A 12,617-nucleotide genomic window follows, 5' to 3' on the forward strand; every position below is an offset into this window, starting at 1 on the left:
GGGAAGCGAGGGGGCTCGAGGGGGAGGCAGCTGAGTCCTCGGCGGCGGCTCAGTGACTGGGGCCTAAAATTCATTTTTAAAGAGAAGGATTGATAATGTTTTGAAATAGACAACACTGAAATGCTTTGTGTCATGAGCTGAATTCCTTTTAATATTCTAACAGCTTAATGGCTTCCCTCTAGGATGCTGGGATCCCATGGAGATCTCTAAAAAGGAGACCTGACAGTGTTTGAGTTTCTTTTTTTTTTTTTTTTTTTTTTTTATTCCGAGACAGTTTCTCTGTACAGCCCTGGCTGTGCTGGAACTCACTCTGTAGACCAGGCTGGCCTCGAACTCAGAAATCCGCCTGCCTCTACCTCTCAAGTGCTGGGATTAAAGGCGTGCTCCAAGTACCAGCTTACATGTAGTGTCTGGGCAGTGGCAGCTGTGCTCACTGTCCCTGAGATCTACATTGAATGTCAGTAGTAGAGGACAGAGGTTCACATGGATGCCATTCACTTGAAACCGTGTATCTAACATATCAAATGTCAAAGTCTATCTAACTTGGGTTACTGGTTTTGAAAATATGGGAGGTAGTTAAGGAGTGCAGTAAGGGTTTAAAGTTCACAGCTAGAGAAAGTGTGTCCAGTTCCAGATAGTGCCCAACCCCCACGCCCTGAGCTTCATTAATCCTTGTCAATACCTGTAGTATGTCACAGTTCCAAAGTTTTAGAGATTTTTTTTTCTGAGATGAGAAATAGGATTACAGTGGAGCCCTCCTAAAACAGTGTGTTAATGTGATCTGAGAAGAGCATGCAGAGGAGACCGTCGGAGCCCTCTAGCAGCCTGGCATCCTTGGTTTACAGGTAAAGATCAAACCTCATGACACTGAAATGGCAGAGTCAAGGGTAGCTATTAGTGTGACCCAACAGAAAATTGTAAACTTAGTTAAAACATTAGATTTCCTCCCCAATCTTTTCACATGATTCTTAAGCACAAGTTTTGTGGTACTCTGCCACCGTGTCAGAAAGTTGAACTTACCTATCTTACACGAAACTTGGGGAGCTGTCTGCAACAGGTCCTCTCATTAGGATCCACAGTAGAACTGTAACCTGGGATGCCAGCCTCACTATCTTGGTGAGTTCCCACTTCTTTGCTCAGTAAGATCTTTCAGCTCTGCAAATCATCTAACCAAGAAGTAACGCTCATATGCAGGAAAAGTAAATTGTGATTGCTTGACTTGAAGCACATCTTCTTATGAAGATGTCAAAAGTGATCATTGCCAGGCAGTGGTGGCACTTGGGAGGCAGAGGCAGGCAGATTTCTGAGTTCGAGGCAAGCCTGGCCTACAGAGTGAGTTCCAGGACAGGGCTACACAGAGAAACCCTATCTTGAAAAAAAAAAACTAAAAAAAAAGTGATCATTATAATTTTTGCAGCACTGTCTCCTTTAGCATCTCCTAGTGTGTATTCATGAATCTCCATCACATTCCTCCAAGTACTAGGTTAGGCAGCATAGATAGCCCTTTGCATGCACCATGAGTCTCCGAATAAGTTTGGAAACAATTTCAGCTCAGATAGAGTAATGAGGTTGCATTGAGCAAGTGGGCCTCTTCCATCAAGACAATAGAAAACAGAACCAAATTATACCCAGTTTCTAGGTGGCATGACTTTAAACTATTTGGAGTATGGTGGACATGAAATTGTCATCATCTTCAACATGGTAATAATGGAGGTTTTATGGATTCCCTGCATAGGGAATGCCTGGACTCTGTGTACATTTTCAGGTCCCTTGTAATAACTATGCACCTTCCAAGGGCTCCTTGGCTTTTACATTACGAATTGCTGGTATAGAGACAGGTCAAAGGAGACCATTAGGATACAGAGGTTTTTCACCAATTTTTCTTAGAATTTTATACTAATCTTTGCTTTCATTAAAATGTGCATGTGTTTTATAAAATGACTAAACACGAGATTAAAGTGTGTTCAGGATCCTTAAGTTTATTTTTACTTTTAGGCTCCATTTCTAGGCTTGGATAATTGTCTCTCAGCTATGTGAGAGGCCACTGACTCTCTAATGGTGGCTTTGCATTGGAAAGCACTGGCCAGCCCTTGGGTGGATGACAGCCTTTTGGTGTTGAAAGGAGTCTATCATGAGAAGCTTTGCCTACTACTAGCTCAAGTCTGACATGGCAGAGAGAGGTGTGCACTCATTTCTCAAGTCTCCCACCTCGTTGTCATTCTTGCTCCCCACTTTCTCCTTTCCTTCCTCCCCAGTTCCTTCCTTTGTTCTGCTGGAACTTTGAAATACTCTTGCCAGCATACTCCATGAACACCATGTAGCCTTGAGAGACTTAGACTAAGGGATGCACTGTATGCTGAAGAAAGTTCAAGATCTCTAATTGCCAACTGATAAGAGCTATAGTAAAAAATATAGATGCCATGAGACTGGCTAACAGAAGGATCTAGCCTAGCTGACAAAATCAGAGCATTTTCCTTGAGGATTGCTAGTTAGATTGAACTGAAAGTAACCAGATTGGGGAAAACCAAACCAAACCAAACCAAACCAAATAAAATCCCCAAACAGTGAGTTCCAGGACCTCCAGGGTTATACAGAAAACAAACAAACAAACAAACAAACAAAGAAACCACCTGTCTTGAAAAACAACAGCAACAGCAACAACAGCAATAATAGAAGCAGAAATTAACCATATGACAAATAAAAGGAAAGAAGAATTTTCCAGTCAGATAAAATAGAAAATTCATAGAAATTTAAATTAGATTATGTGGTATGGGATCAGGCAAAGAGAAGCAAAGACAGATCATTCCAAAGTTTGACACACTGATTGCCAACCCTGAGCACCACATTGGGACTGGTGAGCTGTCATGGTCCTATGTGTGTATTTCTGATTTTCATGGAATAATATAAGCTATAAACCACACAGGCCTTTAGTGACCTAATTAGTTACTTTCCTGTCACTGTGATAAAGTGCTACAGCCTGGACAATTTAAGGAAGAGAGTGTTTATTTGGCTTATGATTCCAGAGAGATAAGAATCTGGTAGACACCGGGCTGTGGTGGCGCACCTCTTTAATCCCAGCACTTGGGAGGCAGAGGCAGGCAGATTTCTGAGTTCAAGGCCAGCCTGGTCTACAGAGTGAGTTCCAGGACAGCCAGGGCTGCACAGAGAAACCCTGTCTCGAAAACTGCACCCCCCCCCCCAAAAAAAAGAATATGGTGGAGCAGTGGAAGGAGGCATGGCAACAAGAGGCAGGTATGGCAGCTGGAGGTGCAAGTGGAGAACTCACATCTTGAATCTCAAGCACAAAGAGCATAATTTTGCCACTGTTAAAAGTTGTAATGTAAATATCTGATATGTGATCCTTATGGAAGGGTCCTTTGACCCCACCAAAGGGATTACGGCCCACAGGTTGAGAACTACTGATCTAGAGCATTTCTGATCTCATGGAGGGTTTCCTCAATGCCTCTCCCAACCTGACCTGCCCTCTTCCAAGTAATTGCCATTTGGACTGACACATTAATTTAGTCTGTCTTTGAGGTTCATGTAAATGGGAACCACCCAGTGATCTTTAAAAACACAAAACAAAACTTTATTTACTTATTTTTGTGTGTATGGGTGTTTTGCCTACATGAATGTCTGTATACCACATATGTACCTGATAACCCACAGAGGACAAAAGCAGGCATCAGATCCCCTGGCTCTGCAATTACAATTGAGTGTGAGTCATCATGAGAGGGGGCTGGGAATAGAGCCTGGGTCCTCTAGAAAAGCAGCCAGTGCTCTTAACTATGGAACCCTCTCTCCAGCCCCATCTTGGTCTTTTTATGTTGAGATGAATCTTTGCGGTGGTTTGTATATGCTTGGCCCAGGGAGTGGCACTATTAGGAGGTGTGGCCTTGTTGGAGTAGGTGTGTCAATGTGGGTGTGGGCTTTAATACCCTAGTCCTAGCTGGCTGGAAGTAAGTATTCTGATAGTAGCCTTCAGATGAAGATGTAGAACACTCAGCTCCTCCTGAACCATGCCTATATGCTGCCATGTTCTCACCTTGATGATACTGGACTGAACCTGTAAGCCAGCCCCAATTACATGTTGTCCTTATAGAGTTGCCTTGCTGATAATGTCTGTTCACTGCGGTAAAGCCATAACTAAGACAATTGCCTACACTAATATTATGCATATCAGGAAGTCACTCTTAAATTTCTGTGGATTGCTGCTTTGTGTGAATATTCAACAATGTACGCAACATTCTGTTCATTTATATTTTTTAAATATATTTATTCAGTCTCATAACCAGAATACTTAAAGCAGAGTCATGCTGGATTAGTGCAGTGGCTCAGAGGTGGCCTCAAAGGACCTCTCTGTCTCTTTCTCTCCTCTGTCGTCCTCAGCATGCCTTCCATCTTGAGACTTGTCGTTGTTGTCCTAAGATGGCCTCCAGCACTTGCAGATGAGTGTGTCCTCACAGAACCTCAGTTTTCCCTTGTGGCTTAGGAGACACTCACCTTTTTAGATTAATCCATGTCGCTTTGGATAGGTCCTGTTCTTTTACATATGCGGATGAGGAGACTATGTTACAGCTCTGTCATTTAACTCTGTTATGCTGTGTTCTGGTATATCATAAAGGATATAAATGAGGAATCAATAGATGGATATGATGCAAGGGACGGCTGTGATGGTGGCGTGCCCAGTGTATGCATTAGTAATTTAAAACTCACTAATAGACACCCCTTTCCTGGGGCCGCACGACTAGAGAGTGATTAGAACAGGGAAGTGAAGTTAGGTTTCACATAGTTATATCTGAGTCTCATAAAAGTTGGATATTTGACACGGAACTTTTCAGTGATTATTTTACGTGTAATTTTTCTGGGTTGTCAAAGTAATCAGCCAACTCATGGTTTTTCTGGAAGTGCTAGGTCTTACTTTTGAAAATCAAATGTTTTAGCCTCATCTCAGGTGATCTGTATTAGAAAGTCTGCATTGCTAGCTTTGGACCATATATTATGGGTTGTGTTTTTTTTTCTTTTTGAAAGGCAAGTGGTTTTTATTTATTTTCTTACAAAGACGATTTCCTTTTACTAATCTCTGAAGAAGTATCCCATTAGTTAAAACAAGCACACACAAAATGATAGATAGGCTTTTAAATGAGTTGGTTTAATTCAAAGTGGTACAGAATTCAGAGTACAATGAAGATGGAACAGTGGGCTCTGGTGGGATTCCAGACTGGGTTCACTTTAAAGTCACAGCTGAGGTAGGAACTGCTCAACACTAGAGACAGTGAGCCATTGCATTAGTCACTTTATTCATTCATTTCTTTCTTTCCTTCTTTCTTTCTTTCTTTCTTTCTTTCTTTCTTTCTTTCTTTCTTTCTTTTTTTAACAAAAGTTTATTACAATGTACAACAGGCTCCAGGATAACACTTCATTCTAACTATTAAGGTGGCAAAGATGTTATGGCAGGGAATCCAGATGTTTAAATAGGAATGGACGAGGAGGGTCACCATCACCTCAGATGTGAGAACAGCTTACTTTTTGCCAGATTTCTTAATTCCACCCGTGGCCAAGGGGCCCTTCCCCGCGGCCTTGGCTTTTAGCTCCTCGAGTTTTTTCTGTTCCTCCTTTTGTTTCTGCTTGAACGCCTTATCTTCCTCGTCCATCTCCTTGGCCTGCTTCTTGGGCTGTTTCAGAGGCTTCTTTTTGCCACCTTCCCGGCCCGACATGGCGCCTCCAGCCCCTTCACCAGACCCTGATCCAATGCCGGACATGGGTTGTGTTTTAACTCCCCTTGAGCTTCCACTCTGAGAGAATGGGAATTCGGCAATTTTATCAGTGTAGCATTATAGAGTGTGCAAACAGTAATAGTGTGTGTGCGTGCGTGTGTGTGTGTGTGTGTGTGTGTGTGTGCACGCGTGCACGCGCGTACAGCCTATTATTTTTATACTCATTACAAAGAAAACAGGAGAGATTAAGTCAAGCATAAAATAAAATGATACAATTAAGACATATAGTAAACAGGAGAGGTTTGAGGCTGCTGCCCACATCAACAGCCTGCCCTAAGGTAAACTCTGTAAGTCGGGGAACACCTAAACATTAAAGAATATAGTATAGTAAACGCATGAGCTAGTAATCGATTCATTTGTATCACATGCATGCACTGTGCACAACTATAAGCTACACTTTTGAGTGGCAGCACCAGTGGGTTTGTGTGACCCAGCATCCCATAAGCACATGAGTGACACATTGTACCCTAGTGTTCCCACTGCTTAGATACTATGTAATCTCAACACCGACCAACTGACCAGATCATCCTTACATGACAGTGTTGTGCCAGGAAACACTTGTGAACTCCCCCAAACCACCAAGGAACCAATTCTGATGCAGTCGCATTAATCTTTATTTACAAGCTTGAACTTGGGCCACACCGCCATCTCTGACCTTGGAATGGTAAGGTACAGCCTGGAGCTCTTAGGGGGACAAGGCTTTATAGTGAGATAAAGTGAGATAGGAGAGTTTAGCCTGTCGAGTATCTCATTGAATAACTATTGTACTCTGACAGGTGAGTGCTCTGAAGTAAGACCATATACAGTCAGGATAGGTCTGAAAGTACATCTGAAACAATCAGACCAATCTTTGGTTAACTATTGCTAGGAAGTAGCCAGGGGGTAATTCTGGCCATGGACAAGTGATGGGGTCCTTCCTAATATGTGGGTGTAACTTGGGCTCCCCTGTAGGTCAAGTTCTCAGGATTTTTTGTTTTTTCTTTTAAGATGGAGGCTGGTCCCAAGATGGAGTAGGTTTGGCCTCTCAACAGGATCCTGACTGTAGTCTCTAGAGTAACTAAATCCCCATTGTGTTGATAAGGAAACTGAGGAGCAGCTGAGGAGAAGAACCTTGCCTGGGTTTCAGAGCTGAAAGCATCCAAGCTGGAATTTCTGCCTTTGTCTAACTCCCAGGCCCATGTGCTCATCTCATCATAGTACTCTGGGCTTCTGCTTACACCCTAAACTGGTTCTCATTCCTAGGAGATTGCTGTTGTGTGATAACACTAAATAGATCCCCCCATATATTTGTTCCTTATCAGTTTATAACATCAAATTAAATTTCCTGAACAGCTTTGCATTGTAATGGATGGCATTGTTCACTCTCCGACTCTTTCCCATTGATTTGATTTTATTGCTCCTGCAATGTGTCTTAAATACAGGAAGCTTAGTCATAAGAATTCCAGCGTGCCAGAATTAGTCGTTAAATTTTGATGTAGTATAATGAGGGAAAAAAAAAAGTAACTGTGGAAACCAGATAGGAACCTAGACAAAGACAGGTGCAGCTGGCCAAGGAAGTGGAACAGTTTGAAATAATCACATCTTAATTCAATTAAGACATATATGAAAAATATCACCAATTAGGCCACTTTGTACTCCTTTTGTATCGATTATATAATTTCAAACCATAGCATAACTCATAGCCTTGCCACTAGATGCTGTTTCCTGAATATATAAATCTTAACATTATTTTAACCTCAGTTTGCATGGCACAGGCATGCTTATAATTTTAAGTAATGACTATACATTGCTTTAAAGACTCACTCAAAATACTTAAGAGTCTCCTGCCACTTGTTCGAGGATTCTGTTGGCATTGCAGGAATCCAAGTGACACTAGGGCTGTGACATCAGAGACTGACTCTTCCAAATGTCATTGCTCAAAAAGCTGCGCCGGATGGATCATCCAAGAGAATATTTCCTGTTAATACAACTGTTAGTCAGGAAGTGCTGTGACCATCCATGCTGCTGTGTGAGTTCAGGTCTCAGGTCATCTGCCGTGGCATGTCTTGGCTGTAGGACATTCTCTCATACCTGAGAGTGAGTGTTAAACTCATTATGTCATAGTTTGTGAAGGGAGAAGGCAGTGAGCTGTGGGCGGGGGACGGAGACAGTGGGAAGTGGCCCAGGGATCTGGCAAGTGCACACTCACCAGCACAGCCCTGGAACCTCACAGAGGAGTGAAACTAGTCTCCATGTGGCAACTCAGTACTCACATCAGTAAGGGCCCAGTGACATGTTAGGACCGCCGGGCTCTGCCCAGGTAGCATCAGATGGTCAGGGTGTAAACGTTCTCTTGTTAGTTTTTGTCTTGGCACTCCTGGGCTTTGACAAGTGCCAAACTCATGGATTTTTCACACTTGGAATAATCAAGGCACATTAAAGACGACTATTGGAATGATCACTTTTGTACACAAGTCCTGAGATCTCTTTATCTGAAGCCTAGAGGCAAGCAGCGCCTTGAGTCTGTGTTGGTGAAAAGATAAAAACTACTTCCTGTGTTAAGTTAAGGAGAAAGGAGATTTTTAATAGACCACTTAGTTGTTGGCTAATGACTGATGAATACAAACAGTGGCTTTTTTTTTTTTTTTTTTTTTTTTTTTTTTGCTCTGTAACTAATGTAAACCTTTCCCTGTTTCATGAAAAGGCAAATTAAATTGATTTGGGCTGGTGAGATGGCTCAGCAGGTAAGAGCACCAACTGCTCTTCTGAAGGTCCAAGAGTTCAAATCCCAGCACCCACATGGTGGCTCACAACCACCTGTAATGAGATCTGATGCCCTCTTCTGGACATCCCTGTTTGTCCCTCTTTGGAGATGTGAGGGAAAGACTTCTAGGCAGAGGAAGCATGGAGTGGACAGAGAGCAGGTATGATGAGGGTGTCTGAAGAAAGCTACAGTGTACTTATATATAATAATAAATAAATAAATAAATCTTTGGGCTGGAGCCAGGGGGGCTGGCCAGAGTGAGCAGAGGTTCTAAAAGTCAATTCCCAACAACCAGATGAAGGCTCACAACTATGTACTCATATACATAAAATAAATAAATCTTAAAAAAAAAAAAAAAAGGAAAGTGAGGATTTATTTGAATTTGATCTTGTTGTGTGTGTATGGCTGTTTTGCCTGCACATGTCTGTCTCCTAACCATGTGAATGCAGTGCCTAGAGGCCTGAAGAGTGCATCAGATACCCTGGAACTGCAGTTACAGATGGTTGTATTCCACTGTGTGGATACTGGGAATCAGACCTGGATTGTCCAGAAGAGCAACCAGTGTACCTAACCATTCAGCCATACAGCCACCTCGCATATGCGTTTGAATAAAGCCTTCCTTCAGCAAAGCTCTGACTGTATGTGCATTTCATGTAATGATCAGTCACAATGAACTCAGCACAGTTTGCCTCCTTTCTTGCATGTTCAGTGAGAAGTCTGAGCGCCCATGGTGCAGATGGACTTACAGAGAAGGAACAGATGTGGACACTGCTCTAAAGAAGCTGTGTCTGCCAATCTTGACCAAGATGCACTACGAGTCCAAGGGGATTGAGCAGGGATTATAAAAATCAAAAGTCATCTCAAAAAATCTAAATAAAATATAATAAATAATAAAAATCAAGAATCTGGGGAAATTATTTCTGCTGGACCGTGGGGAATGAATTTCACTCTCTGGTGTGAAATAAAGGTTAAGATAGGATGCACACTTTGGAGATGTGAGGGAAAGACTTCTAGGCAGAGGAAGCATGGAGTGGACAGAGAGCAGGTATGATGAGGGTGTTTGTAAGAAGTTGGTGTGGTTGAAACTTTTATGATGTGTATCAGGTAAAACTGGAACAAGCTGGGTTTGGGGGCATGTGATGGAGGACGCTTTAGTAGGAGGCTAAGAAATAGAGCCTTTTTGTCCATTCCTAGATGCAGTTTTAACCCTGATATCGTAATTTATGGTCAGAGCATAATCCTGCTAATGAGAACACAATGTTCCTTTTGACAGTTCCTTGGAGAACAAAATACTGTTCATATAACAACAGTAGTCGAGGTATGGGTCACAATGGTCATTTAGACTAAACATTTTGACAGAAGCTGCTCCATCTGGGTTGTTCAAATAGTTCAGTCAGAAGTCAGCCATTCCACACTAATGTATCTTGATTTCTCTTTGCTTGGATGATTTTAGAATTGACAGCCACCCTGCTCCCCTCTTTGGTCAGGTGTGTGATTTTCCCTTTCTTTGGCAAACAGATGAGGATTTATTTGTAGGCTGAGTCATTAAAGGCCTTTGTCTTTCTTCTCAATTTCCTGTTTCCCCTCCTCCTTTTGGATTGGTCTGGTTGGAGGCAAAGGGAAAGCTATTGATTTTTCTGTCTGAGAAAGAGCATGCCTTTCCCGTTTAAAAGAGTTGTGTTACGGAACCCTGGTGTGCACTGGGATAAGTCTCCAGTTGATATTTTTAGCTGTGGAAGGTTAGAGAAATCTAATCACATAAGGTGGAAATACTTTCCAGGGTAAAGATGTTGGCGAAGAGGGCCGTTGTTGTTAGAACTGTATCTAAATGATTCTGTTGGCTAAAGCTTAAGACATATGTGGGCAAAGTCAGTTTATTTTGATCTGCAAAGATCTCCCGCAACCTGTAGTTGCTGCTTTTAACAAGTTATAAGAACAGCGGGCACTTATTGAGTTGTAAGTGTTACATGTATGAATCAGTTCTGTCCTCAGACAATCCTAACAGGTCCTGGACGCCTTGGCTCTCCTTTATAGATTGTGAGGTGCTGAGAAGCCCTGTAAATTACAGTCATGCTACTGATACCTGGCAGAACTAGGATTTGTGCTAGTGACAGGTTGGCACTAGGATTTTCAGCCCTATCTCATTTAAAACCACACACTAGTAAACATGTCTCTAGGCTTCATTAAGCCTGTGCCTAAATATTTTTGACTCTACCCTGTGTAATATGAAGCTTTGAATCTGAGAAATTTCAGACTGTTAAATTATATAGTCAACGGAAATCTATTTAGCATCTCCTTTGTTGTTCATCTGTTCTCTTTTGAAGTTACCCCAGACTTCCCTGTCTCCTTGAATCTGTCAAGTTATGTTTGTCCCTTGTTTTAAATTTTTATTTTATTTTATGTATATTGAATGTTTTGCCTGTTTCTGTACCCCATGTGCATGCAAGGTGCCTAAGGAGACCAGAAAGGACATCAGATCCCTTGGAGGTAGAGTTACAGATGGTTATGGGTCACCATGTGAGGGCTGGGAACTGGACCTGGGTCCTCTAGAAGAGCCACGAGTACTCTTAACCACTGAGCCATCTCTCCATCCTCTTGTTTGCCCTTTTATCCATCACTAGCAATGAATATTTTCTTTGAAAGTATTGTTTTCTCTCTTCATCCAAACTATGTACATTATGGAATAAAGATAAAAAGCAAAAATCAATCAAACAAACAAAAACTGCTCCAGGTTGCCAAACTGAGTAAATGTTAGACAAGAATTAAGCACAATTCTTCCACAGGGTGTCTGCTCATTTTGAGACAAGGCCTTACTGTGTAGCTTGGGCTAGCCCTGAACTCTTGATCCTCCTGCCTTAACTTTCTGAGAGCTGAGATTACAGGTATCTGCCACCACACCCAGTCTGTTCTGCCACTTTTGCTATAGTTCTTGGAACTTAGCCACGCTCATTCCTTTGCAGTTTGTCTCTATCCTCAGAAGCACAGGGTTGAGCAGCTGAATCAAGTAGTAGACTGTATGGCTTGCACAACTTAAAATACTCACGGTTCTGAAGGCAGAGAAAATCTGCTGACTAGCTCTAGAGGATACTCCATCCACAAGACCAGGGTATGTCTGTAGCATGTTTACTGTGCTTTATAGCTAATGAGATTATCAGTGGCTTTATAAGATTTAATTCAACTGAACTGCTGAGCACTTTCTGTAAAGTTTCTCTTGAGATGTAAGATCGAAGTTAGTGAGGAAATAAGAACATTTTAGACTCCTTTGAGTAATCTATAGCCAGAATTCTGATCTGAACTTGTGACGAGATTAACAAAATTGGGGGAAAAGAAAATCATTTGATATTTAATAGGGCAAGATTATTTCTCTGCTTGGTCTTTAGGATCTGGAAAAAAATGAAGTCCTTTCCCTCTAATAGAGAAACATAATTTTGAATAAAGTTAAATGCAAACAAAAAAAAAAGCTGGAAAACTTGGCTAGATTGTGGACATAGAAAAGATTGAGGAGGGGAGCCTTTGTGTTGAGTGAACTGTGCGTGCTAGGGTGGCTTATGAAGTGAACCATCAAACCCTTGGGTTCTGCATCTGCAGATTCAGTGAGCTGAGTTGAATCCCAGCACCACAGAAATGAAGCATAGGGAGGGAGGGACTGAGAGAGGGAGGGAGACATCAGTGAGGATAAAGACTGGGTCTCCCCTGTCGGCTATTAAGTTCTCTTGTTCCTTTGTCCCGCACCCTGGAGCATCCATTTCCCATCTGGTTTGCTACTGCAGCCTTCTGAGACCATCTGCTGCCTCTTCATCCACGAGAGCTGTTGGGTCTGCCTTTCTGACGCATGGCCATGGGACCCTCTGCTCTGAGTTTCACTCCTATACCTTTCAGCTTGCACAGTAAAATGCCTCTTTCACAGATACTTAACACTTGTGTGGTCCCACTTCTCCCCACTCTCCTGCCTTCCACTTCTGAGAAGCAGCAAGTCCTGGATCTACCAGCTCTTAATTTTGGGGGGTGGGAGGTTTGAGGCAGGATTTTTCTGTATAGCCCTGGCTGTTCTGGAACTCACTCTGTAGACCAGGCTGGCCTCAAACTCAGAAATCCAC

General features: G+C 42.3%; 1 protein-coding gene and 1 pseudogene across 10 annotated transcripts in view; one reads left to right on the forward strand and one right to left on the reverse strand.

Moving 5' to 3' along the window:
* Osbpl6 (oxysterol binding protein like 6) overlaps positions 1-12,617 on the forward strand; it is a 194,222-nt gene that overhangs the window by 79,859 nt on the left and 101,746 nt on the right. The window contains exon 1 of one of the 9 annotated variants that reach the window (XM_031370698.1): positions 5,226-5,249. The exons of the other annotated variants lie outside the window; for them this stretch is intronic. The gene's annotated coding sequence lies outside the window, so the exon portion shown is untranslated. Of the gene's footprint in view, positions 1-5,225; positions 5,250-12,617 lie in introns of those variants that run through there. 9 annotated transcript variants of the gene reach the window in all.
* On the reverse strand, positions 5,377-5,782 carry LOC116090346 (annotated as a pseudogene). Its single transcript, XR_004118656.1, has one exon. The product of XR_004118656.1 is annotated as a translation machinery-associated protein 7 pseudogene (transcript).

Source organism: Mastomys coucha, unplaced genomic scaffold (assembly GCF_008632895.1).
Source record: "Mastomys coucha isolate ucsf_1 unplaced genomic scaffold, UCSF_Mcou_1 pScaffold15, whole genome shotgun sequence".
In the NCBI taxonomy this organism is placed as follows: domain Eukaryota; kingdom Metazoa; phylum Chordata; class Mammalia; order Rodentia; family Muridae; genus Mastomys; species Mastomys coucha.